The sequence below is a fragment of the Rattus norvegicus genome, chromosome 2, assembly GCF_036323735.1.
Source record: "Rattus norvegicus strain BN/NHsdMcwi chromosome 2, GRCr8, whole genome shotgun sequence".
Taxonomy (NCBI): domain Eukaryota; kingdom Metazoa; phylum Chordata; class Mammalia; order Rodentia; family Muridae; genus Rattus; species Rattus norvegicus.
Window position 1 is genome coordinate 179195812 of NC_086020.1, and position 23708 is coordinate 179219519.

The 23708-nt window shown below is 39.8% G+C and overlaps 1 pseudogene; it reads left to right on the plus strand.

Moving 5' to 3' along the window:
• Nucleotides 1-5742: 5742 nt before the first annotated feature.
• Nucleotides 5743-22990, plus strand: Pglyrp3-ps1 (peptidoglycan recognition protein 3, pseudogene 1; annotated as a pseudogene).
• The last annotated feature ends 718 nt before the right edge of the window (nucleotides 22991-23708 follow it).

A 23708-nucleotide genomic window follows, 5' to 3' on the forward strand; every position in this document is an offset into this window, starting at 1 on the left:
ACCCAAGATACAATCCACAGATACATGAAGCTCAAGAAGAAGAATGACCAAAGTTCGATACCTCAGTCATTCTAAAAGGGGGATCAAAAATATTCATAAGAGATGTTTAGACAAAGTTTGGATCAGAGACTGAAGGAATGGCCATTCAGCGCCTGCCCCACCTGAGGATCCAGCCCATATACATAGAGCCACCAAACACAGTCAACATTGCTGTTGCCAAGAAGTGCATGTAGACAAGAGCCTTATATATCTGTTTCCTGAAAGCCTCTGCTAGAGCATAGCAAATATGGTGCCGAATGCTAGAAGCCAATTTTCGAAAGAGAATGGAGTCCGTTGGAGGAGTTAGAGAAAGGATTGAAGGAACTGAAGGGGTTTGCAACCCCATACGAACAACAATAACGACCAACTAGAGCTCCTAGGGACTAAACCACCACCCAAAGATTACTCATGGACAGACCCATGACTCCTGCTGCATATATAGTAGAGGATGGCCTTGTTGGGCACCAATGAGAGGAGAAGACCTTGGTCCTGCCAAGTCTGGAATCCCCCAGGGTAGGGGAATGTCAGGGCAAGGTGTGAATGGGTCGGTGGGTGGGGGGAACAGCCTCGTAGAAGAACAGGGAGGGTATTGGATAAGGCAGCTATTGGTGGGAAACCTGGAAAGGGGATGACATTTGAATTGTAAATAAAAATATCCATTAAACAAACAAACAAATATTAAAAACAAACAAACAAACAAACAAAACCCCACTGGCTTGGGTGATTAACACCAGTAGCTTAAGAGCATAAAATTAAGTAAAGAGATCCTATTGTTTCTTCCATTTTTTGTTTTTTTATTTGTTTTTTTTTTCTTCTAGAAATCAGCAGCTTCAGCATTCAGCATAGTTAGAATGTTTAATGGCCAGAGATTATCAGTCTTCTGAACTACTTTCAACTCTGAGTCCTGCTTTAACTCATTCCAAGTTTTCCCAAAGCCAACAAAAGAAAGGGGAGCAATATATACGTTTCAATAATAAGTGTGAATATCAATCGTCTCAGCCCACTCACCAAAAATCTTAAACCAATAGAGTGACTAGAAAACAGAATCCTGTCTGACAGTGCAAGCCTCACATGCCCTGCCCTCTCTCTGAATTCTTTCTCTCACAATGTTCTAACCTGATAAATTTCCTGCTGTCTTGCCTATGCCAAGTCCATACTCCTACCTGGAATCCTGTGCCAACCCAGCACATCATCCCCACATTTCTAGAGCAGTAAGACAAGTCAAACTAAGTTTTAATTTTATTCCTTTAAAAATTATATTAAACCCATTAACCTTATATAATAATGCAAGACAAAAGAATCGAAAAACTGCACAAAATGTAAGTCTTAAAATGTTATTTAAAGATTTTTTTACCCAAATTGAATGGTTCAAATTGATGTGTCTAGAGCATCCTCAACATCAAATAAACATTATTACCAAAATCGTGATCATTTGGTGGCACCTTCCATAAAAAAAAAAAAAAGAATCAATGTTTCTTGGAGAAAGAGCCAATTTCAAGAGTGGAGAAGTTACCATAGAACAGAAACATTTTATATATCAGGGAGCAATAAGGGCCTTATTGTGATTCTCAATCTTCCTAATGCTGCTATCCTTCAATACAGTTCTCATGATGTGGTGACCCCAACTATAAAATTATTTTTGTTGCTACTTCAAATCTAATTTTGCTATTATTATGAATCATAATGCAAATACATTTAAGATAGAGTTTTCCCATAGGGGGCATGACTCACAAGTTGAGAACTGCTGAATATAGCTGTCAAATATTTATCAAATTGGATAAAAAGCAATTGGGAGATTTATACTGTCTAGTTTGAGAACTTCAACACCTAATTTGAATGGAACAATTCTCACATCAACAACATCATCTGTAAGTCTAAACTCATTAATTGTAAAACATTTTGTTCATGATGACATAAAAACTAAAAGTGGACTCATTCAGAAAATGCTGGGAGACATTTGAATCCACTCCTTGAATTAAAGGCTTGAAAGTTAACAAGGAGGAAAACCCTGTTCTGCCTTTCCTATAAAAAGAATATAATCAAAAAAATGCTAGAGACACTTCTTCTAATAGAGTATTAAAGTAAGTGCATTAAAAAGTAATGGTAACACTGATATATCACCACTCTGAAAGTGCTAATGAATGAAGGGATTGAGACTGCAGTAACACCACCACACCCAGCCCTGTAAAGTACTCTTTGCAGTTTCAGGGAACTTACCTGTTTTTCTATTGCTGAATATTCATCTTCTGTGCAGTAGTTGCTCACTAACTATATGTTAGACAGATGAATATTGAATCCCAGGAGTCTAAGGAATGTAGTCCTTAGTATTTTGCATTTCCTTATTAGCATATCTAAAATGTCCTTTTGATTGGATGGGTTTCCCCTAAAAGCCCCAAATTTTAACAGGCAAGTTGGTGCTAGGGAGGATGGAGAATGGCAGAAGGAAGCATACCTGTGACCTAAATCAACAAGAGCACAGCCTCAGAGGCAGCATCCAACTACAAGCCCCTGCCATGGGTGAAACAGCTTTGTGTAACCCTCTCTACATGGACACACTTTCAGAGTTCTTGAAACTTCATGACAATTATGTAAATGTTTCCATTTCCATCTGGCAGCTGAGGAAACAGACCAGAAAAGAAAATAAGAGTGTCAAACATCATGTATCCTGTGAGTTCAGTGCCATGATAAGACCTTCACCTTTGCATATGTGATTTCAATTATTTTAAATATTATGTCATGACGAGCTTTCTCTAGATTTCAGATACCTTAAATGTGACTAGAAGTTAACACAGTTATTCATGATACCCTTTACGCAAGTAAAGCTCAGAGTCATTCTGACAGAGATAACAGTATACTCTAGTGACATCCAGTGGTGAATGTGGAAATGCTTTGCAAAGGATGTATTTCTTAACTGATGATGTATTTATAAGGATGAAGGGTATATAATTCATTTTAATTAACACTCTTCTACTCAGATCCAAAATTGTGGAAAAACTATTGCCTTTCAAGTATAAGGTCTATAAATTCAGGCCACCCAAAGGGAGGGCTTCTTTTAAAGGAAATATTTTTGTTAAGGGCTCATTTCTGCAAGTGCATACATTGAAGCAACTGTCTTGATGTGTTTGTAAGCTATGTTGTGGTCACAAGAGAGGAAACATTTAAGCATAGAAGAAAGCAAAGCAAAAATAGAACATGCATATTATTACCTGATCAAATTAGGACCTGATCCTAATTCCTGGAGAATAAGTATACATTTCATCTGTTTCAATCTCTACACCTAGAATATGCCATACAGAACTAGTCTCTGTCTAGGTAGCAGTTTGTGGTCCTTCAAACCTATTTTTCCTTTCTGTGTGGCAGACCCAGTTTGACAGGTCTTATTGAATGATGCTATTGGGCAGACACTCTAAAGGATGTGGCAATCTAGGTCTTCCCTAGGGAGGAGGAAACTCAGTTTATTCACAGGGTTTTCCCCAGGTACTTACTGTAGGTCCCAGTCTTATTTCATTTGAATTCATCTCAGTATATTGAAGCATCACTGAGCCTTAAACCCCTGTCTCTTTTGTTAGGGAAACCTCTCCCTGTCAGCTTCTCTTCGGGAAGCAGAGACTGAGAACCAGGGAAGGTGTGCCTTCTAGAGCTACAGAAAACAAAGGCTGCAGAAGGAGACACCTGATAGAGAAGAAGCAGGGACTGGAGGACAAGACTAAAGAAGAAAATCTGCACACAATAAGGGGAGAAAGGATTACAATCTACCCTGTTGGATTGGGACATCACAAAGTACTCAGGTATTTCTGAATGTGAATGTTTTCCAAATACCCTTTCTTTAAGAGGCTAAAGCCATGCGGAACCATTTAAATGTGGTGAATGAATTTATCTTTATACATCTTGTTTAAGCTGTCCTCCAAGTCTTCCATCTGTCTAGATAAATTAGGAACTAGCACTCCTTTATCTTCTTTCAAAGGCTGTCGGTTTTGGATTTGCCTCAACACAACTTCTTCCTTGTCTTTCAAGCCTTGAAACATTCCCTACCTTTTATTTTATGTATATAGAGGATGCACCACAATGCAAGCCAGGTTTCAACCTGTGCTGTCAACTTGAAATTGGAAATTGGGTAGTAGCAAGAAAGGCCACAAGTTCAGTGGCCTGCAATATCCGGCCTGTTTTCATCATTCACAGTTCAAGTATGTGATTTGACAAGGTCAAGGTATGGCTTGTGGCATTAATATTTACAGTTAGAGAAGCAGAAAAGTTACATGACCAGGATCCAAGTTTCCTCTTAAGCATGACTGACAATGTTTTCCAGTAGTTTTCAGAAGGCAGATCCTTTTCTGGGAGATGAGTTGGCAGGGCTCCCATCATGGGCAAGTTGGTTCTTGCCTTTCATTTTGCTAATGAAGAGGTTGAATTTCCCTCAGGTGTATATGAGTTGCATGACCCACTGTGATGTGCTCCTCTGGGGAAGGTTAGCTAAAGGAAAGTTTGCTGAATTAATGGGATCTTGTGTGTTATTTGATTATGTGTGTGCTTATTGATCTAGAAGCCTTTGCTCAGTTCTTAAGCTGTAATGTTAAAAATTTCTATCCGTTGGAATCAAGTGTAGTGTTCAAACAGCAGGTGATGACTATATAATTTCACTTCAACATTTCCTGCATTGTTTCTCAACTGAGGAAAGTTGATGACTGAGTTCACACTTGATCTTAGCCAAAAGGCCGAGAAGCGATAGATGACTGAGTTCACAACCAAGGGAGTGGACATTTTATACTAAGTGTGAGTAAGTACTGCCTACAAGAGTGGAAAAGATTCTTGGATCTGGGGAGAATCAAAATAATCCTGTACTTTATAGCTTAGTCCCTGCTGAGAATATCTACCAACAGAAACAAAGGCAGCAATTTGGGTTTCCAGTGGAGGCTTTAGAATGTGACAGGTCTGGCTAAGAGGGGCAGTCTCTGACCACACTCACTGGGAATTTCAAATATATGAATTAATGCTTTCACAGGTCATGTTGAGGCTTCATGAAGTGAATAAAGAGTCTTCACACATTATTTGGACCACAGAATGTGATCAGTGAATGGAAAGAGCTGGTTGTTATCTTCACATTAGAGTAGTGGTTGATTGATCATTCCTCAGCGATTTAGAATGTGGAACTTGAATCTATGGCTTTCCATACATCTGATTGTCCAGTGGTGCCAGTGATAGAGCCCAAACCTGTCCCTCTTTATCATTTAGTGCTTCTTAGTATTTTTCTCGGAAAAAAGAAGAGTCTTACAGGAATTTTGTCTTATATGGAATTTTGTAAGAGATAAATATAAACTGTAGCATGAGAAATAAATTTATACAGAAAGAATTTATACAAAGCCGTTACTACTACTAGTGAAGGACTTTAGACATAGTTTCCTTTGTCCACTGTGAAAGTCTCAGTATCAGCTACATCCACTGCAAAGAACCTGCAGAATGTGGGTGTGGAGGGGGCCTGCTAGATACAGACAATAGGATCTGCACATTATGGAACAACTGTCATCTCCAGATACCTGTGGGAAGCCTGAGCCATGTGCTGGTCCTCAGAAGTGAGCCAGGGAGTGGAGAAACAAACAGGGTGCTATGCAGTTAGCATAGTCATTTTAACTGTCAGTGTTCTCCAAGGCCAGCTCCCTCCAGGACTGACTATCAGACTTCATGGTGGTGTCTTGGGACCATTTGAAGATGCTGCACAGGCTTCTTGCCTTCTCTGCTCTGAGTCTTGTAGCCTGTGGTAAGTTTTCTTTCTTCTTATCAAAAGTGCTTTTTTTTAGGTACACACAACTGTTTTCATTTAGCAAAAATGTTACCAATATTGTCTTTGCTACAACATGTATAGATTTGAAACTTGTGGTACTGCTCAGGAATTGACCAACTTCCAGTACTGCCAGCTGTTGTGATTTTTTTCAACCATGCACAAATTAATATATGATCCTTATTTGATTTCATAAAATAAAGAGTATACCAACCAACCACTTCTTAGAATTGATATTAGTGAATTAATTAGTTAATGTATTGATTACTTTTCTATAACAAAATATTGGAAAAAAGGTTTATTTTGGCTTGTAGTTCCATGATGTATGATTGTATGTACGTATGCATGTATGTACATATACCAAAATGTTCAGAAAACATGGTGGCAGGAACTTAGGGTATTTGGTCACTTTGTTTCCACATCTGTAATGCAAAGAGTAGTTAATGCTGGTGCTCTACTTCCTCTTATTCATTCTGGTCCCCCAGATAATGGAATGTGCTACCTAAATTAAGGGCAGATGTTTCCCAGTTTAACTAACCCAATCTGGATAATCCCCTATAGACAACATTAGAGCTTTGTCTCTTCAATGATTCTACATCTAGTCAGTTTGATTATAAAGGTTTAACACAGTGTTCAAATAATGAATATGAGGTAATTTATACCTCTAATTGTCTCACCATCTTGTCTTTGTCATTATTGTCACCATCACCATCATCATCATAGTTACACCCAGTACAAATTAACATTTATGAATAATAATTGTTAGTGAAACGCTGCTGCCTTTACAGCATCTTGATGTGTCTTATTATTTTACAAAGTGATTAAACATGAAGAAAATATAAGTGAATTTTGTTGAATTAAATGGATTAGAGTTTGATCATTCTGATGCTGAGCATATTTTCACATTTCTGTGATAATATAGTTATTTCTTGACCTTCTACTCTTAAGTAGACATGCTACTAGATTGCATGAAATTAGTGCTGGAGAAACTCACAAATCAAAGAGTACGTAGTTAATCTTTTCATTTTGTGGATAAGGATACAAAGGACTGATGAGGAAGTAACTTGCCTATATGTGTAAATGAGTTGGTACTAGGCCTCAGTCAGTTGGCTAGTTCTGCTTTGTATATGACTACTTTCTGGATGATGACTGGTCTTTATTTCCCAGGGTGCTGTGGGATTTATTTTCTCAGTATCCTGCCCTAGAGTAACCTTAATTATATCCACTTTTGTTCAACCCACCCTCTAGCAGCACCGAAGCCTTCCCTCACCCCTAATTAGAACAGCATTGCTTTCCCTGAGTTACATGCATAACTACCAACAGAAACATGCATACACACTAAGTAGCACAAACTAAGATTGCCATTATCTTAACCAAAATTAACAGATGTATGAAACACATTATTCCTTGAGACAGAAATATATGAATCACTGTGCTGACCACAGGACTCCATAGTTTAGACAATTTAATCAAGATCATTTTCTCTAGGCTCTTTCTTGAGTCCTTATATCCCATATTTCTTATGCTCCATTCCTAAAGATACAAAGAGGTTCATAATTTCAGCAGTTGCTCCTACAAAACAGGCAATTTAACAGAGAGAAGAGATTTGAATGAGTTCTGGTCCAGACTGGGCTATAGAGATGAAAATAGAAGGTTTTGGGTGGAGTAGCTCCTTTTAAGACTTCCATACACCATAAATAGTGGGTTAGTGACTTCAGTAGGATCTGTTACATGCTGTTCTGTGGTCCCTCTTACAGGCAGTCCTACCATAGTTTCCCGAAAAGTGTGGGGAGCAAGTTGACTCACCTGCAGAGTCCGACTGAGCCTGCCTGTGCCCTACCTCATCATAGAGCAGGTTACCAGGATGCAATGCCAAGATTAGACCTCCTGCAGCCAGGTGGTGTGGCTTCTACAGTCCCATTATGTCCAAAACAAAGGCTGGTATGATGTGGCTTTCAAGTAAGAGACTGGTGAGATCTCCAAAGCACATGCTTAATGTTACTTCTTGAAGCATTCTCCTTGTTTTTCTTATTCAATAGCTTCTATTTTCAGAGCTTCATTTGTGCTGTGTTTCTGACAAAAGAGTGTTAGCAAAAAAGAATTTAAAAACAAATCCAGAACAACAATTTGGAAGAACAACTCTAAGCTCTGTATTCAAAGGTTCTTTTACTCTGAAAGACCATGAAAGGACACACAGAAAGTTATGTACTAAGTGCTGCCAGCCCTGGAAACACCCAGCATGATAGATCACAAGGGTCTTCATTGCTATCACCCAACTGGTAGCAGTGTGGAAGAGAAGGGTTACCCTCTTCATTAACTAAATGAAAATGCTACAGTCTATGGAATCCAAAGAATATGTTTAAAGTAGCACAAAGCAAAGGGAATGGATTCAGAATTATGTCAAAACTGTGTGTTGATATAGCCCACTCTTATTTGCTTCCAGTCAGGGCTCAGTTGCATGAAGCATTTTCCCATTTACTACCCTGAATGACCACTGGATATGACAAGGGGATGAGTGGGCATGGGGAATGATAAGGAAGAAACCATGTGTTAAAATGAGTGTGAGGCATAGAAGATTTTTGCATTGTACAGTGAGTATTTATTTAAGGGGTCTATTGAAGGTTTTTCTCATTAACCTCAAGAATAAGAAAGCTCACCATTATATGAAGAAGAAAGAGTAGACATGGAGAATTTAAAACGCAAATAGAAATAAGATCTGAAGTATCCAATCAAGGTCTCTGAAGAAATAACAGATGTACTACGGGAAACATCAAAAAGCAGAACAGTGGTGGGCATGCTTCCAAAGGATCTCAGAAAAAAGGAAAAAGCCTGACTTGGAGCAGGGGCATTACTTAACCTTGGAAATTGTTCTTTCTTTGTTGAGTTTGCTCTGAAATTCACAATCTAGTAGAAGGTTCTATATAGCAAGAGTCATGAAACATCATTTTCAAGCTTGGATTAAACACTAGAGAGAGGCAGAATGGACAGAAATTTTTAAAAATAGTAGAATAAAAGAATTTAAACATGATATTAAATCAAACAAAAATGAAACAAAAAACCTTTTGTGATTAATAACCTGCATGAATCTGTGAGGAGTCAGTATAAAGAAACTCTTGATTTCAGGTTGCTTGTTTTAGAGAATACTCGAGTGCTTGGTCTTATAGTTAAAAACAGAGACAAAAAATATGATGTATTCAGCTGGGTGTAGGGATGAATAATTGTAATTACAACTCTTACGAATCTATAGCAGGAGGATTGCCATGACTTAAAGGCCAGCTTTAGGCTCTGCAGTAAGTTCCAGGCAAGTCTCTTTAAAAGGCCGAGAGCATGTTTCAAAGCCTGCCTATCCCAAATAATAATAACAATATAATGAATTAACTAGCAGGCACTTGAAAAGATGGAATTAATTGTCCTTAGACACTGGAAAGTCATGCATTCAAATTCTACTTTAAATGAAATGAGTACTTCTTAACTGAGAAACACACGTAATCTAAGGGGGATTTCATGTGAAAAACATATGCAATCTTAAGTCAAAACCAAAACTTAAATATATTCCTATTTCTTTAGAAGGTCTAAAATTACCTGGTCCCCATTGTTATGTTATTGAAAGTTCGTTCTTTTATGAGCCTCTAGGACTGCTTTGGGGAAATGAATTTTCTATTTTTATTGGATATTTCTTATTTATATTTCTAAGATTATCCCCCTTTCCATGTTTCCCATTCATAAACCCCCTGTCCTATCTCCCCTGCCCCTTCTTCTATGAGGGTGCTCCCCCCCAACCACCCACCCCTTCCTGCATCACTGATCTGAAATTCCCCTACACTGGGGGTTCCAGCTTTGGCAGGACCAAGGGCTTGTTCTCCCATTGGTGCCCAACAAGGGTATCCTCTGCTACATATGCAGCTGGAGCCATGGGTCTTTCCATGTGTACTCTTTGGGTGGAGATCTGGCTTGTCGATATTGTTGTCCTTATGCGGTTGCTCTTCAGTTGCTTTAGTCCTTTATCTATCTTCTCCAATGGGGACCCCTTTCAATGGTTCAATGGTTGGCTGCTTGCTGAATTTTCTTCATAAAAAGGTTTACCACTAAATCTTTATTTTTCCTTGGCAGCTTCCTGGTTGGGAATGATGGCAAGGTATATGAAGGTGTAGGTTGGCATGTCCAAGGTTTGCACACTCAAGGCTACAATAATGTTTCCCTGGGCATTGCCTTCTTTGGCAGTAAGATAGGTAATGCTAATTTCCTCCAGACTCAGAAAGTGGCCTATCTGCTTCCTCTACTTTCTTTTGCCAATGCTTATATCTTTGTAGCCTACATTGTATTTGTCATCCCTGATAATCACTGGTTCTGGAAATCCTTTCTGCTGTTGCACTCTATGACCTTCAGATTTTTCCTCATCTATGGTCTATACTTGTTGCTGAAACTGCCCCTTACATGGAGCTCATAGTTATGGCCAATGAAATCTGAAGTCATCTGCTACTAATATGTTAGTTGACAGAAGTACTTAAGCATGGATTATTTCTTCCTTTAGTATTTTGTATTGATAAAGACAGAGACTAGTAGGCAAAGCAAAGAATTTGAAGTAGTTTATATGATCCTCCACCCTCAATCAGAGCATAATAGAGGGGAGGGATGATGTTGAAGGTTAATTTGTCAATAACAAGAAAAAAATTAGTCCATGTTTGGCCCTTTGAAGAGGATCTTAATTGTGGTTGCTTAGATTTCTTTCTGCCTATCTTTTTGCTTCCTGTCCACTAGTCACTCAGGTCTGATAGAGATTTGCCATCACTGTGGGTGCTGTCCAGCATGCAGTTTCTTACTAGCAGTTTTTATTTCATATTACTCCCATGAAGGAAGCAGCCTCAGTCCGGTGGCTCTATCAGCTACAGAGGACCTGATCTTCCTTGCCATCCTGAATGGCTACCTGTCACCCAAATACATTCAGCCATTTCTTTTTTTTTTTTTTTCAATTTTTTTTCAATTTTTTTTTTTTTTTATTAACTTGAGTATTTCTTAAATACATTTCGAGTGTTATTCCCTTTCCCGGTTTCCGGGCAAACATCCCCCTCCCCCCTCCCCTTCCTTATGAGTGTTCCCCTCCCAACCCTCCCCCCATTGCCGCCCTCCCCCCATAGACTAGTTCACTGGGGGTTCAGTCTTAGCAGGACCCAGGGCTTCCCCTTCCACTGGTGCTCTTACTAGGATATTCATTGCTACCTATGGGGTCAGAGTCCAGGGTCAGTCCATGTATAGTCTTTAGGTAGTGGCTTAGTCCCTGGAAGCTCTGGTTGCTTGGCATTGTTGTACTTTTGGGGTCTCGAGCCCCTTCAAGCTCTTCCAGTTCTTTCTCTGATTCCTTAAACAGGGGACCTATTCTCAGTTCAGTGGTTTGCTGCTGGCATTCGCCTCTGTATTTGCTGTATTCTGGCTGTGTCTCTCAGGAGAGATCTACATCCGGATCCTGTCGGTCTGCACTTCTTTGCTTCATCCATCTTGTCTAATTGGGTGGCTGTATATGTATGGGCCACATGTGGGGCAGGCTCTGAATGGGTGTTCCTTCAGTCTCTGTTTTAATCTTTGCCTCTCCCTTCCCTGCCAAGGGTATTCTTTTTCCTCATTTAAAGAAGGAGTGAAGCATTCACATTTTGATCATCCGTCTTGAGTTTCGTTTGTTCTAGGGATCTAGGGTAATTCAAGCATTTGGGCTAATAGCCACTTATCAATGAGTGCATACCATGTATGTCTTTCTGTGATTGGGTTAGCTCACTCAGGATGATATTTTCCAGTTCCAACCATTTGCCTACGAATTTCATAAACTCGTTGTTTTTGATAGCTGAGTAATATTCCATTGTGTAGATGTACCACATTTTCTGTATCCATTCCTCTGTTGAAGGGCATCTGGGTTCTTTCCATTTTCTGGCTATTATAAATAAGGCTGCGATGAACATAGTGGAGCACGTGTCTCTTTTATATGTTGAGGCATCTTTTGGGTATATGCCAAAGAGAGGTATAGCTGGATCCTCAGGCAGTTCAATGTCCAATTTTCTGAGGAACCTCCAGACTGATTTCCAGAATGGTTTTACCAGTCTGCAATCCCACCAACAATGGAGGAGTGTTCCTCTTTCTCCACATCCTCGCCAGCATCTGCTGTCACCTGAGTTTTTTTTTTTTTTTTTTATTAACTTGAGTATTTCTTATATACATTTCGAGTGTTATTCCCTTTCCCGGTTTCTGGGCAAACATCCCCCTCCCCCCTCCCCTTCCTTATGTGTGTTCCCCTCCCAACCCTCCCCCCATTGCCGCCCTCCCCCCATAGACTAGTTCACTGGGGGTTCAGTCTTAGCAGGACCCAGGGCTTCCCCTTCCACTGGTGCTCTTACTAGGATATTCATTGCTACCTATGGGGTCAGAGTCCAGGGTCAGTCCATGTATAGTCTTTAGGTAGTGGCTTAGTCCCTGGAAGCTCTGGTTGCTTGGCATTGTTGTACTTTTGGGGTCTCGAGCCCCTTCAAGCTCTTCCAGTTCTTTCTCTGATTCCTTCAATAGGGGACCTATTCTCAGTTCAGTGGTTTGCTGCTGGCATTCGCCTCTATATTTGCTGTATTCTGGCTGTGTCTCTCAGGAGCGATCTACATCCGGCTCCTGTCGGTCTGCACTTCTTTGCTTCATCCATCTTGTCTAATTGGGTGGCTGTATATGTATGGGCCACATGTGGGGCAGGCTCTGAATGGGTGTTCCTTCAGTCTCTGTTTTAAATTTTGCCTCTCCCTTCCCTGCCAAGGGTATTCTTTTTCCTCATTTAAAGAAGGAGTGAAGCATTCACATTTTGATCATCCGTCTTGAGTTTCGTTTGTTCTAGGGATCTAGGGTAATTCAAGCATTTGGGCTAATAGCCACTTATCAATGAGTGCATACCATGTATGTCTTTCTGTGATTGGGTTAGCTCACTCAGGATGATATTTTCCAGTTCCAACCATTTGCCTACGAATTTCATAAACTCGTTGTTTTTGATAGCTGAGTAATATTCCATTGTGTAGATGTACCACATTTTCTGTATCCATTCCTCTGTTGAAGGGCATCTGGGTTCTTTCCATTTTCTGGCTATTATAAATAAGGCTGCGATGAACATAGTGGAGCACGTGTCTCTTTTATATGTTGAGGCATCTTTTGGGTATATGCCCAAGAGAGGTATAGCTGGATCCTCAGGCAGTTCAATGTCCAATTTTCTGAGGAACCTCCAGACTGATTTCCAGAATGGTTTTACCAGTCTGCAATCCCACCAACAATGGAGGAGTGTTCCTCTTTCTCCACATCCTCGCCAGCATCTGCTGTCACCTGAGTTTTTGATCTTAGCCAATCGCACTGGTGTGAGGTGAAATCTCAGGGTTGTTTTGATTTGCATTTCCCTTATGACTAAAGATGTTGAACATTTCTTTAGGTGTTTCTCAGCCATTCGGCATTCCTCAGCTGTGAATTCTTTGTTTAGCTCTGAACCCCATTTTTTAATAGGGTTATTTGTCTCCCTGCGGTCTAACTTCTTGAGTTCTTTGTATATTTTGGATATAAGCCCTCTATCTGTTGTAGGATTGGTAAAGATCTTTTCCCAATCTGTTGGTTGCCGATTTGTCCTAACCACAGTGTCCTTTGCCTTACAGAAGCTTTGCAGTTTTATGAGATCCCATTTGTCGATTCTTGATCTTAGAGCATAAGCCATTGGTGTTTTGTTCAGGAAATTTTTTCCAGTGCCCATGTGTTCCAGATGCTTCCCTAGTTTTTCTTCTATTAGTTTGAGTGTGTCTGGTTTGATGTGGAGGTCCTTGATCCACTTGGACTTAAGCTTTGTACAGGGTGATAAGCATGGATCGATCTGCTTTCTTCTACATGTTGCCCTCCAGTTGAACCAGCACCATTTGCTGAAAATGCTATCTTTTTTCCATTGGATGGTTTTGGCTCCTTTGTCAAAAATCAAGTGACCATAGGTGTGTGGGTTCATTTCTGGGTCTTCAATTCTATTCCATTGGTCTATCTGTCTGTCTCTGTACCAATACCATGCAGTTTTTATCACTATTGCTCTGTAATACTGCTTGAGTTCAGGGATAGTGATTCCCCCTGATGTCCTTTTATTGTTGAGGATAGCTTTAGCTATCCTGGGTTTTTTGTTATTCCAGATGAATTTGCAAATTGTTCTGTCTAACTCTTTGAAGAATTGGATTGGTATTTTGATGGGGATTGCATTGAATCTTTAGATTGCTTTTGGTAAAATGGCCATTTTTACTATATTAATCCTGCCAATCCATGAGCATGGGAGATCTTTCCATCTTCTGAGGTCTTCTTCAATTTCTTTCCTCATTGTCTTGAAGTTCTTATTGTACAGATCTTTTACTTGCTTGGTTAAAGTCACGCCGAGGTACTTTATAATATTTGGGTCTATTATGAAGGGTGTCGTTTCCCTAATTTCTTTCTCGGCTTGTTTCTCTTTTGTATAGAGGAAGGCAACTGATTTCTTTGAGTTAATTTTATACCCATCCACTTTGCTGAAGTTGTTTATCAGCTTTAGTAGTTCTCTGGTGGAACTTTTGGGATCACTTAAATATACTATCATGTCATCTGCAAAGAGTGATATTTTGACCTCTTCTTTTCCGATCTGTATCCCTTTGATCTCCTTTTGTTGTCTGATTGCTCTGGCTAGAACTTCAAGAACTATATTGAATAAGTAGGGAGAGAGTGGGCAGCCTTGTCTAGTCCCTGATTTTAGTGGGATTGCTTCAAGTTTCTCTCCATTTAGTTTAATGTTAGCAACTGGTTTGTGGTATATGGCTTTTACTATGTTTAGGTATGGGCCTTGAATTCCTATTCTTTCCAGGACTTTTATCATGAAGGGGTGTTGAATTTTGTCAAATGCTTTCTCAGCATCTAATGAAATGATCATGTGGTTCTGTTCTTTCAGTTTGTTTATATAATGGATCACGTTGATGGTTTTCCGTATATTAAACCATCCCTGCATGCCTGGGATGAAGCCTACTTGATCATGGTGGATGATTGTTTTGATGTGCTCTTGAATTCGGTTTGCCAGAATTTTATTGAGTATTTTTGCGTCGATATTCATAAGGGAAATTGGTCTGAAGTTCTCTTTCTTTGTTGGGTCTTTGTGTGGTTTAGGTATAAGAGTAATTGTGGCTTCGTAGAAGGAATTCGGTAGGGCTCCATCTGTTTCAATTTTGTGGAATAGTTTGGATAATATTGGTATGAGGTCTTCTATGAAGGTTTGATAGAATTCTGCACTAAACCCGTCTGGACCTGGGCTCTTTTTGGTTGGGAGACCTTTAATGACTGCTTCTATTTCCTTAGGAGTTATGGGGTTGTTTAACTGGTTTATCTGTTCCTGATTTAACTTCGGTACCTGGTATCTGTCTAGGAAATTGTCCATTTCCTGAAGATTTTCAAGTTTTGTTGAATATAGGTTTTTATAGTAAGATCTGATGATTTTTTGAATTTCCTCCGAATCTGTAGTTATGTCTCCCTTTTCATTTCTGATTTTGTTAATTTGGACACACTCTCTGTGTCCTCTCGTTAGTCTGGCTAAGGGTTTATCTATCTTGTTGATTTTCTCAAAGAACCAACTTTTGGTTCTGTTGATTCTTTCTATGGTCCTTTTTGTTTCTACTTGGTTGATTTCAGCTCTGAGTTTGATTATTTCCTGCCTTCTACTCCTCCTGGGTGTATTTGCTTCTTTTTGTTCTAGAGCTTTTAGGTGTGCTGTCAAGCTGCTGACATATGCTCTTTCCTGTTTCTTTCTGCAGGCACTCAGCGCTATGAGTTTTCCTCTTAGCACAGCTTTCATTGTGTCCCATAAGTTTGAGTATGTTGTATCTTCATTTTCATTAAATTCTAAAAAGTTTTTAATTTCTTTCTTTATTTCTTCCTTGACCAGGTTATCATTGAGTAGAGCATTGTTCAATTTCCACGTATATGTGGGCATTCTTCCCTTATTGTTATTGAAGACCAGTTTTAGGCCGTGGTGGTCCGATAGCACGCATGGGATTATTTCTATCTTTCTGTACCTGTTGAGGCCCGTTTTTTGACCAATTATATGGTCAATTTTGGAGAAAGTACCATGAGGAGCTGAGAAGAAGGTATATCCTTTTGCTTTAGGATAGAATGTTCTATAAATATCCGTTAAGTCCATTTGGCTCATGACTTCTCTTAGTCTGTCTACATCACTGTTTAATTTCTGTTTCCATGATCTGTCCATTGATAAGAGTGGGGTGTTGAAATCTCCCACTATTATTGTGTGAGGTGCAATGTGTGTTTTGAGCTTTAGTAAGGTTTCTTTTACGTATGTAGGTGCCCTTGTATTTGGGGCATAGATATTTAGGATTGAGAGTTCATCTTGGTTGATTTTTCCTTTGATGAATATGAAGTGTCCTTCCTTATCTTTTTTGATGACTTTTAGTTGGAAATTGATTTTATTTGATATTAGAATGGCTACTCCAGCTTGCTTCTTCTGACCATTTGCTTGGAAAGTTGTTTTCCAGCCTTTCACTCTGAGGTAGTGTCTGTCTTTGTCTCTGAGGTGTGTTTCCTGTAGGCAGCAGAATGCAGGGTCCTCGTTGCGTATCCAGTTTGTTAATCTATGTCTTTTTATTGGGGAGTTGAGGCCATTGATATTGAGAGATATTAAGGAATAGTGATTATTGCTTCCCGTTATATTCATATTTGGATGTGAGGTTATGTTTGTGTGCTTCCATTCTCTTTGTTTTGTTGCCAAGACGATTAGTTTCTTGCTTCTTCTAGGGTATAGCTTGCCTCCTTATGTTGGGCTTTACCATTTATTATCCTTTGTAGTGCTGGATTTGTAGAAAGATATTGTGTAAATTTGGTTTTGTCATGGAATATCTTGGTTTCTCCATGAATGTTAATTGAGAGTTTTGCTGGATACAGTAACCTGGGCTGGCATTTGTGTTCTCTTAGGGTCTGTATGACATCAGTCCAGGATCTTCTGGCCTTCATAGTTTCTGCCGAGAAGTCTGGTGTGATTCTGATAGGTCTCCCTTTATATGTTACTTGACCTTTTTCCCTTACTGCTTTTAATATTCTTTCTTTATTTTGTGCGTTTGGTGTTTTGACAATTATGTGACGGGAGGTGTTTCTTTTCTGGTCCAATCTATTTGGAGTTCTGTAGGCTTCTTGTATGTCTATGGGTATCTCTTTTTTTAGGTTAGGGAAGTTTTCTTCTATGATTTTGTTGAAGATATTTACTGGTCCTTTGAGCTGGGAGTCTTCACTCTCTTCTATACCTATTATCCTTAGGTTTGATCTTCTCATTGAGTCCTGGATTTCCTGTATGTTTTGGACCAGTAGCTTTTTCCGCTTTACATTATCTTTGACAGTTGAGTCAATGATTTCTATGGAATCTTCTGCTCCTGAGATTCTCTCTTCCATCTCTTGTATTCTGTTGGTGAAGCTTGTATCTACAGCTCCTTGTCTCTTCTTTTGGTTTTCTATATCCAGGGTTGTTTCCATGTGTTCTTTCTTGATTGCTTCTATTTCCATTTTTAATTCCTTCAACTGTTTGATTGTGTTTTCCTGGAATTCTTTCAGGGATTTTTGCGATTCCTCTCTGTAGGCTTTTACTTGTTTATTAATGTTTTCCTTTGCTTCCCTAAGTGTGTTCATGTCTTTCTTGAAGTCCTCCAGCATCATGATCAAATATGATTTTGAAACTAGATCTTGCTTTTCTGGTGTGTTTGGATATTCCATGTTTGTTTTGGTGGGAGAATTGGGCTCCGATGATGGCATGTAGTCTTGGTTTCTGTTGCTTGGGTTCCTGCGCTTGCCTCTCGCCATCAGATTATCTCTAGTGTTACTTTGTTCTGCTATTTCTGACAGTGGCTAGACTGTCCTATAAGCCTGTGTGTCAGGAGTGCTGTAGACCTGTTTTCCTCTCTTTCAGTCAGTTATGGGGACAGAGTGTTCTGCTTTCGGGCGTGTAGTTTTTCCTCTCTACAGGTCTTCAGCTGTTCCTGTGGGCCTGTGTCTTGAGTTCACCAGGCAGCTTTCTTGCAGCAGAAATTTTGTCTTACCTGTGGTCCCGAGGCTCAGGTTTGCTCGTGGGGTGCTGCCCAGGGGCTCTCTGCCGCGGCAGCAACCAGGAAGACCTGTGCCGCCCCTTCCGGGAGCTTCAGTGCACCAGGGTTCCAGATGGTCTTTGGCTTTTTCCTCTGGCGTCCGAGATGTGTGTGCAGGGAGCAGTCTCTTCTGGTTTCCCAGGCTTGTCTGCCTCTCTGAAGGTTTAGCTCTCCCTCCCACGGGATTTGGGTGCAGAGAACTGTTTATCCGGTCTGTTTCCTTCAGGGTCCGGCGGTGTCTCTGGCAGGTGTCCTGCCGCTCCCCCACGGGAGCCCAGAGGCCTTATACAGTTTCCTCTTGGGCCAGGGATGTGGGCAGGGGTGAGCAGTGTTGGTGGTCTCTTCCGCTCTGCAGCCTCAGGAGTGCCCACCTGACCAGGCGGTTGGGTCTCCAGCCATTTCTTTTAAAAGAAGAAACCTGTTTAGTTCCTCAACACTCAGAGACACCCAAAAAAGGTCAGATTCTCAACCTAACATACCCAGCATTGCATTACCCCCAAATATATTTGGGAGTGTTCTCCTGTTAGATTTCCAAGGGTTTCTTGGATCTAGAACATCTCACATGTGCCATAACTATGAAACTGGGAAATTTAGAAAAGTATTTTAATACTGGAAAATGTCCCTATTAATTGGAGAAGTTAAGGAGACAGGTTTTCCCAGGGCTATCCAACTCACCAAAATGTTATTATCATGAACCCATTCTTGCCATAAATAAGTGTACACTCATATTTTTACTGAGTCTACAAGAAACAATAAATCTTCAGATTTGCCATATATCAGTTAAAAAAAGACAAAACTCCTACCATCAAGGAACAGTCACTTCAATGAGGAAAGTCAAAACATGAACAAGATACAAGATACAAATGAAGTGTGTTAGACAGCATAGGTGAAAGAGAGGAAAGGAAGAGGGAAAAGGAGTAGACATATTTATATACTGTGGGAACACACACACACACACACACACACACACACACACACACACACACCTATCTTTTCAGAGACAGCCAACCTTTTCCATGGTGCTAAGAAATTTGGAATTTACAGCTAATACTGACATTATAATGTTTATGCTAATGAATAGTGAAAATGGTGTGCTACTTTGGAAAAATGATCATTAAATTGAAACCAATAAAATGAATAATCACTTCCAGTATGTTGTTAGCTTTCTGCTAACACAGCCTTTTTCTCAGATCCAGTGATATTTTAAATTTCATTTTTTAATATTATAAATTTCTACAAAAATGTTTTTGCATTTGGGCTGGTATTCTCTTCAATAATGATAATTCTGTAACATGAGTTCTTTGTAGAATTCATATTTCCACACAAACTTGATAAGATAAAGAGTAAGCTGTTTTGTACATATTACCTTATTATGTGGCACACATATAAGCATACATGTATCTTGTGTTTTGAAGAATATACAGCTGTGACTCTGCTTAGCCAGTCTGCTCCTTTCAGCTTTCATATTGGTTTCTGTGCCATTAAAACCCTCTGATCCAGTCAACTGCCCTTTCCAGATTCCTTCTAGAAGTTCACAATAGAAGGCGTTAATATTTGCAGGACACAAGCATTTTGTGTGAACCAGCCTCTGGCTATATGTTGTTTTCATGACAGTCCAAAGCAAATTCTCATCCACTTTGGTTTTTCACTTTGTTATAGCATGCCCCAATATCATACCACGGACTTCTTGGGAAGCCAGAGAGACACATTGCTCTCAGATGAATCTTCCAGCCAAACTTGTCATTATCATCCACACTGTTGGAGAAAGCTGCAATGAGTCTGTAGACTGCTTGGTTCGTGTGAGAGATACACAGTCCTTTCACATGGACAAACAAGATTTCTGTAACATTGAACATCAGTAAGTGGAAAATGACATGTTTCCTCAGAGCCATGGAGAGCAGAGCTGGTGGTGTTTTTACACAGGTACCATACATTATTCTTGCAATATTATGGATTGAATAGAATTCAGGCCATAGCTTGGGGTACCTAACCACTCAGGCATGTTCTCCATTGTGAATGGGAACATCACCATAATCAAATAATGAATTAGAAGCAACGAGAAAGCAAAACTATGAACCCCAAGGAAGAGATGTGCCTTTTTAGATAGCCTGTTCAAGTGAAAAGGGAAGAAGGTCCTACTTGTTTTCTCTGATTTTAGAATCTTGTTAGTCTTCTACTACTCACCAAGCATGGAATTTAACCTCTCTGGACTCGTTTGACTCATCTCTATAGTAGGGAAAACATTTTCTGTTTGAAGACAGGGAGTTAGATACAATATTCTCTTCTGGTTCCTTTCATGCCAGGATTATATTCAAGAAACATTTAGTTTAGTTAAGCAGAAAAAGGTATGTAGAGGATTCCTTGTGTTTTTCACAGGTAGATCTTGGAGTTAGAAAGCAATAAACTTCAGTTGTTTATTAGGGATTTAACAAATGAACGTTGTGTCTAGTTTTGGATGCTTCTTCAGTGTGCCACTAATGTTCTAGCTTTACCTGACTTTCCAGACCACTTAACATGTAGGAGAGAACCTGCTTTATTTTTCAGGACTGTTCATAGACTATTCTATAATCACAACAGATAATAGGGAAGGTCTACAAATTTGGATAATACAAACTGGCAAACAGCAGCTGAGTTGATTCTTATTCCTCAACTTTTAAACCTGCCATTGAATTGTAGAGTTAGAAAAACAATAAGCAATAACAATGCAGAATGTTAAGCACAGTGATAGAATATCTGAGCGCAGATAAAATGAGCCCAGAAATCTTTTGAGAGTTGATAGGTGTCAGAGAAGTGTTAATGAAGAGGACTATCTTTCATGGCACATGATTAATGTATGTGTGGGTTGGGGGGGGAGTATTTGGCAAAAGGAAGTGTTATAGTTAAAAAACTGCACATTCAAAACCTTGAGATATAAACAGAGCATGAATACTTGAGGAAATAAAACACAGCACACTCAAACCTAAAAGTGGATTTACAAGAGAAGGGTATGAGAGTACAGGCTGCAAGAGCCTGACTACTATGTAGAATTAAGTAAAGCTAATGAAAACTAACTTTATGTGAAGGGGAACTGGGGACTATGGAAAGCCACACCCTTTTTAATAAAAAATAAAGTTTTTATTTATGTATTTATTTTATTTTATGTATGTGAGTATTTTGCCTACAAGTGTATATGTATGCTACAAGCATAACTGATACCTGCAGAGGTCAGAAGAGGATGTTGGAGTCTCTGTAACTGGAGTTACAAATAGTTGTAAACTGATATGTGGGGGCTGGGAACCAAATCCATGTCCAATGCAAAAGCATTAAATGTTCTCAAGAGTGGAGCCATCTCTCCAGCCTCCTGGGTATGATTTTAAGAGTGGACTTGAAGGAAGGAAGACCCCTGGCAGAGTACTGTTACAATGATCAAGTTGAAGTTGGACAGTGGCTGTTGGATGGAAGTAATAGAAGAATTTAAAAGCAATATGGGAGACACAATGGATGACTGGTGGGTAGTCATTGATTGGGGTTCTGATAGGGAAAATGGGGAATTTAAGATGCCTTATTTTCTGCCTACAGGAAATGTAAGAAGTTTTTTTCCTAGACCTACTGGATTTTACAGAAAATAGTTGAAGTCGTGGGAGCTGATGATTGTTTAGCCTGGGTGAATATACTCAGTGGAAAGACAAAAGCTAGACCAGGGTCCTAAGGATGAAGCATAGGGTCTTAAGAAGCACAGTAGTTCAGGGAAAGCAGGTGAGATGGCAATCACCTGAAAAAGAAAACTGTAAAGGAGAGAGACTGAGGAGGGCATTCTCTATGCAGCCTATGGAGGACAACATTTCAGGACCAGAGTATCAATATTCAAAATACCCATTGCTCAGAAGGTTGAGGAGCTCCACAGTCATCTTGGCTGAGCTAGATTCAGTACTGGGGATGAATGCAAAGTGCAAAGCTGTGCTTTGGCTTTTCATTTCTGCATTTCTATACACTGGGACATGTGGAATACCTGGACAGTATGTGATAAATGGGTGAAAGAATGGATTTAGGATTAGAGTGGCTGAAGCAAATTGTGCTCCTCAAACTGACTTCTTTGTTTTCCTTTACTCAACCCTAGCTTCCTAGTGGGTCAAGATGGTGTAGTATATGACGGAGTTGGCTGGACTATTGAAGGCTCTCACACCTATGGATACAATGATATTGCTCTTGGAATTGCCTTTATGGGAAACTTTGTAGGTAAGACATCAGTAGGGCAGAGAATTCTGTCTAATGAAGAACCATGTGGAATACTCAGGAAGCATAGGAAAAATGGAGGCAATATTGTGACACTGGAAGTACATGGTAGGTCAGCAGAATATTTTAGATTTAAAGAAAATTCTCAGTAAAGAATGACTGCTACTAGGAGCATATCCCAAATAGAATATTTGCCCCCAATTCATCTACATCAGTCCAAAACTCCATTTCACCTTCTGTCTATATTCAAGGTAAGCATGGAGCAACAGAGAAAAAAAGGAGTGCATTTGAAAACTTGATATTCCATTTGAGAAATATATGCCCTTCCTTACTAACAATAGTGATAATGTAGGAGTGTATCATTGCCTGTGATGACATAGCATAAAAAAAATCCAGTGTACTACACATTCTGCATACACTGAGAATTTATGTTATGTTATATGTTCTATTCCAGTTTTTAATTTTCTAAAGAAATTTTGGCCAGATGGAATCAGAAAACACAGCTGTTTGGGCTTTATTTTGTGCCTAATTAATTATTGGCTATGGTGATTGTGGCAAAGCATAAGATGAGAGATGGGAAGAATGGAATCTAGGTACTTGTCACTGCTATAGCCAAGCAGCTTTGAGATCTTAATGGCATCAGTAAATGTGTTTTACAGAAAAGCCTCCAAATGAAGCTTCACTGGAGGCAGCCCAGAGCCTGATCCAGTGTGCTGTGGCCATGGGGTACCTGGCCTCCAACTACCTGCTAATGGGCCACAGTGATATGTCTAACATCCTGTCCCCTGGACAAGCACTGTACAACATCATCAAGACATGGCCTCACTTCAAGCACTGAAAAAGACCCCAGTGTCATCTGAGTATGCTCTTTCTCCTGGTGGGAATCTGTCCTTATCTCTCATCTTGGCTCGCACCTCTGTTCCCTCCTTTATTTAATGTTTCACTTAGTTACCCTTTCTTGTGCAGCAATTACAGAGTCTTCTCTTATCGATATCCTTCAAGGTCTCCTGGGAGACAATACCAGTAACCTACTCAGAGACTCAATCTGACTGTGGTGACTTGTCTGTAATGGATTCTCTGTCTCCAGTCATCTGTGCCTTGTCCTAGGAATGCACTGAGGACCAACCAGGCATGGCAGACCTGTGTTCGCAGGCACTGTACAGTGTCTGTGGTCCACCTGTGCTTGGCTGGGCCTGGCTGAGCTGAGAGAAAGAGAACCCAAAGCCTTTGTGTCCTTTTGACCCCCAATCTCCACCAATTTCTCCTTATCAGAGGAAAGAACTTTTATCATTATACAGGAGACAGAATTCCCCAACACCTGCCTTTGGTGATGCTGTGATTGGGTTTTTGCCTTTAGAGTTTTTTTATATCTCTTACAACCTCACATTTCTTTTCACAGACGACTTCCTTTGAATGTCATTAGATTGACTCTGTTCATTTGTAACTTTCCCTAATGCATCACAAAAATGTAATCAGGAGAAAATTGTCTAGTGGGTAAGACATAGAGATGTATCAGCCACTCCTGATCTACACAGCAGGGATAGATAGAATGCACA